At 38.4% G+C, this 4,901-nt stretch overlaps 1 long non-coding RNA gene across 1 annotated transcript; it reads right to left on the bottom strand.

Annotated features, from left to right (window-relative positions):
- Positions 1-250: 250 nt before the first annotated feature.
- LOC133822886 (uncharacterized) lies at positions 251-4,661 on the bottom strand. The gene is made up of 3 exons (XR_009888057.1): positions 4,296-4,661; positions 3,350-3,511; positions 251-694 (listed from the first exon to the last, which is right to left on the bottom strand). It is a non-coding gene; the product is annotated as an uncharacterized LOC133822886 (long non-coding RNA).
- Between the last annotated feature and the right edge of the window lie 240 nt (positions 4,662-4,901).

The following is a 4,901-nucleotide window of genomic DNA, read 5'->3' as shown; positions in this document are numbered from 1 at the left end:
GATGTAATTAGAAACAACTGATCTTACCTACTTGGTCAATGTCTTGGATAAGACACCACACCATTCTGTAAGTATCATAGATTACTAAATTAGTGAAAATCTTGTGCATTGATTTAATCTTAGGACTAATTCTTTTTTAAAATATAATTACAATTGTAATCCAATGTGACGTAGTCACTAAAAATTGTAACTAGTTACAATGTTCAAGAGTTTATATATGTTTGAATTACATAAATAATCATGTAATAAAATACGTGAGAAATGCATTGACAAACCAAATGATTTCTATTATTTATTGATAATGAAATGTGTTACATAAGAAATATGGTTTTTGTAACGCCCCAACTCCAGGGACCGCTACAGTGCACATTGCAAATAGTGCTAAACTCGCTAATCGAGTCGTTTGGCCATAAACGTGTAACTAAGTATGATTAGCGGTTTAGGGGTTAAAAACTTTGGTTAAGATATAACGTTTCACTAGAACGTTTACTGTGTACATTGGGATCCCACAAATATAATTTTAGAGTTTATTACAAGAAAGTGTTTACAACAGGTCGTTCTAAGCGGCAAAACAGGGTTCAGCCCTAGTTCCACTTTCAAACCTCGCCCAAGTATTGGTCGAGCAGCTGCATATGTACACGTCATCACCTAAGCTCTCCAACTCAAGGATGGTCCAGCTTTCTTTTGCCTTTACCTGCACCACAAAGCACCCGTGAGCCGAAGCCCAGCAAGAAAACTCATATGCTCATAAACAGTCATATCATGATACCAAATCATATCTGGCATGCTTAGCATTCATAGCTCTATTCAGCATGCAAATGAATTCAAACAGATGCTGGGGTATCCAGGATAAGAAATCCTGGCCTTCTGATTGGAGGACCATCAAGTCAATCCTAATCAGATGAGTGTAGCAACACTTGAGGTTCTGATAAACCATGCTGAGTGACCGACAAGCGAGTCACTAATTCAAGTAGAAGGGTGGCTGTTGGGTAAGCCTCTAACCTTCAACAGGTTCTGGTAAACCATACTGAGTGACTGACAAGCAAGTCACTAATTCAAATGGAAGGCTGGCTGTTGGGTAAGCCTCTAACCTTCAACAGGTTCTGGTAAACCATGCTGAGTGACCAACAAGCAAGTCACTAGGGCCTCAGTGCCCAAAGCCATGCATATGATGATCAAAATGATCATACAGAGCTCATAGCTCTGATCAGATGAGTGAATATCACTTTGAGGTCCTGGTAAACCATACTGAGTGTCTGACAACCAAGTCACTAGAGGCCCAGTGCCCATAGCCGTGTAACAACACCGTTACCTAGGCTTTCCTGCAATGGCTCTAAATGACTAGCCTTTGGCTAGATAAATGCTTGTTTATATTCATCGAACTTGAGGTCGGTCCTGCATTAATGCTCTTTGAGTCATTCAATGCAGAAGGTCGATTAGGTCTAATCGACATAGCTTGCACTAAACACACTAGGGTTGTCCTGACTAGTGAGTTAGCACAATGTGACCAGTGCCCAGTACCACTGCCGAACCTGACTAGTGAGTCACAGCTTCACAGTTGATACTAACACCTTTTCCAAATCTAACTAATTAGTCAGTGCCATGCACAAGTAAGCAATGCTATCAATGTGTATCATATGCCAATTATCCAAGAGTAGGGCATTCAGCATGCTTACTTAACAGTTGCCAGCATAATCATGATCGTGCACAAACACAGAGGCTCAAGCTCTGACCAATCTCATATTCATCATTCATGGCATGCCCTAATCACATGTTTCTCGTGCACCACATGCATCACACTTAATCATCCAGCATGCCTCAATAATAATCATATGCAAATGGGCAAGATTGCCAAGCATTCATTATGCTATCAATGTTTACATTTAAACATCCAACATGCATCAAACATAACCATGCATGTCACATATGGGGTGCAGTTTTCTTACCTTGGGTTCGAGCAAGAGTTAATAAAAGAAACGACCTTTGAGAACGATCAGTCCTTTGGTCCTTTAACGGTCACCTAGTCATAACCAAAAATATAGGATACCATCAATGAAAATGAAAGCAAAGGTTTCCAAACCAATATCTAGCCTCTGGGACATCAATCCACACTTAACTGGGTAGTAGGACCGACCCCGAGGCCTTAAGCTAGCATCCCCAAGTCAAAAACCTATTTTTGGCCAAATCTGCCCTGATGGGCCGCGGCTCACCATAGCCATGCCGCGGCTTACCCTCAGACAGAGGCAAAAACTTGCCCAGAAGCACACTCAGGCCGCGGCATGCCATAGCCAGGCCGCGGCACATTACGCAAACCAGCAGCAGTCAGATTTTCTTCCCCAGCGTTTCCCTCGAAACCAAACCTTCAAACCAGTCCCAAACCTCAACCTAACACCCAATTCAATCACCAAACATCATCTACAACTCACCCACATCAAAACCCAAGTTAAACATCAATTAAACTTCCATTAATTCCAACTAACCACCAAGAAATCACAAGCTGAAACTTAAAAGAAAACAGAGTATAATCAGACTTTCATGGCTGAGTTTCCTTACCTCAAGCTCGGTTTTCAAACCCCTTCAATGGCTGATTCAAGTTCCTAAGCTCAACCCTTGATTTCCTAGCTTATTCCTTCAAATTGGCTTCAAAATTCCAAAGGGGAAAAGAAGGAAAATGGTGTACGGCAAAGAGAGAAAGATGAGGATGATGATGCTCTGTTTTGGTTATGTTTTTCTATAGCCTTAAAGTCCATATAAATCCAATCAAATGACCAAAATACCCCTAGGTCACTTAAGGTTCCTAAAGCCACTCCAAGGGCAAAATTGTCCTTTCCAACCAATACTGTTAATCATAATTAACGCTCTCCAATTCCCGCTAATCTCAATATTCTCAAATGCCAATAAATCATATCCCATTACCCTTTAATTCCTGGCAACGTTCTAATTACCAAATTACCCCGAGACTCACTCCGAGCCCCGAACTTAATCCCGTTATGACTAGACCGAAAACTTGCACTCCCATGATCGTCTCATGTCGAATGACTCGAACCAATCCACATATAATGTGGTAAAATTATAATTCACCCATATGCATGAAATTACACAATCACGCCCCCAACGGCCAAATTACCAAAATGCCCTTGCAATTAAAGTATGAATTCATATGCATGCATTCACCATTATATAATAATATAATTCACATAAACATGCATATAATCATTAAATACCATAATAAATCAATTATGACCCTCCCGGCCTCCTAATCAAGGTCCTAAACCTTATTAGGAAATTTGGGGCATTACAGTTTTACAAGGGCATAAAACCCAACACTGAGTTTATGTAGGAAGATCACCTAAGTCAACCCGGTATTTGTGGTGGGTGTACCTCAGGCCTGGCTGGTTGTTGTCGTTGTGAGAAAACCCCATGGCCTACGGAATGGGACGGTGGTCGAGCATCATCATTCTGATTTGAATTTAGTGGAATGGTATCGACGGTAGTGCTTCGAGTTTTAGGTCTAGCCATGAAAATTGAAAGGAAGCTTTGTGAGAAATTGATATGGAGATCTAGATGTTAGTGTGCATCTATACTATATTAGAACCGAAAGAAAGAATCTATTTTGTTCTTATTTCTGTAAGAAGTGCCTTATACAAAATGAAGAAAACCATCTTATATATAGCTAGCAGATAATAATTTCCTAAACATAATATTTAAACTAACTAACTAACTTAGGAAACTAATTACATTGTTTACACCACTATAAAAAATATCATTCGCGTCAATTTCCAACTGCCACAATCGATTTTTTTGTGTGAGTTTTAAAAGTGACACAAACCTGCTAAGCATTTGTGGCAGTTCTCCACTGACACAAATGATATATTAAAAAAATAATCTAAAACCCATTTAGCACAAAACGTGAACAAAATAAAAATTAAAATCAAGACATACAAACCAAACCCCATATTTTTGAGGTTAAGATTTCATTCAAATCATTTTACACAATAGATCCAAAAAAATATTACAAACTCAAACTTTACAATATAATCCATTCCATCAAAGTTGAGTCACCGACACTTCGCACATGAATCACATACCCAATCTTGAGGGATCTCGTGCCTTACTTTTCTTCCCACAAAATAACTAAAGACAAAGTGATAAAAATTATTTTATGATTAATTATTATCCATGTATTTTTTTCGACATAGTTACATATAAATATATATATATATATGTAATTGAAATATATATATATATCTGAAATAACAGAGGAAAAAAGGAAAAATAAAACATAGAAAGCTTACCTGCTGAGAGCGGATCGAACTAGAGAGTGTGAAGGGAGATTAGTGGAAGTTTGAGGGAGTTTGATGGTGAATCACACATATACTCGATGAGGCCAAAAAATATGAGAGAGAGGGATCTCTCATCTCACACGTTGTTACTTAGAATAAAAAGAAAGGGTGAGATGTTGTCGATAGAGAAAAGAAGAACTAGATAGAGATAGTGAGATGGAGATCTCTAGACAGAGACTGAGAAATTAGGTAAATAAAGAGATAGTGATATAGAGAGGGAGATGAGGGGACGAAAGAGAGAGGGAGTAAGGAAACACAATTATAGAAAAGAGAGGGATATAAGGTTTTTAGGTTAACCACGCATTGGTTGGGCATTTTTGTAGTTTTTTTAATAAAATAAACTTATTAGCGTCAATGCATAACTGACGCAAATGGGCTTGGACAATAATGTTAGTGTGTGTGGTCACACTATTTAACATTAGTAGCGTCAGTTTAAGACTGACTCAAATGACATATTCTAGTCAACAGCGTCAATCAACAACAACAATTGACATGTTTGACTGAAGAAAACCCATTTTTCTAGTAGTGTAAATAAATTAATAAAAGTAAGTAATTTTG

This window comes from Humulus lupulus, chromosome 3 (genome assembly GCF_963169125.1).
Source record: "Humulus lupulus chromosome 3, drHumLupu1.1, whole genome shotgun sequence".
Lineage (NCBI taxonomy): Eukaryota > Viridiplantae > Streptophyta > Magnoliopsida > Rosales > Cannabaceae > Humulus > Humulus lupulus.
Note: the sequence above shows the minus strand (reverse complement) of the source record. Positions and strands in the feature narration are given on the sequence as shown.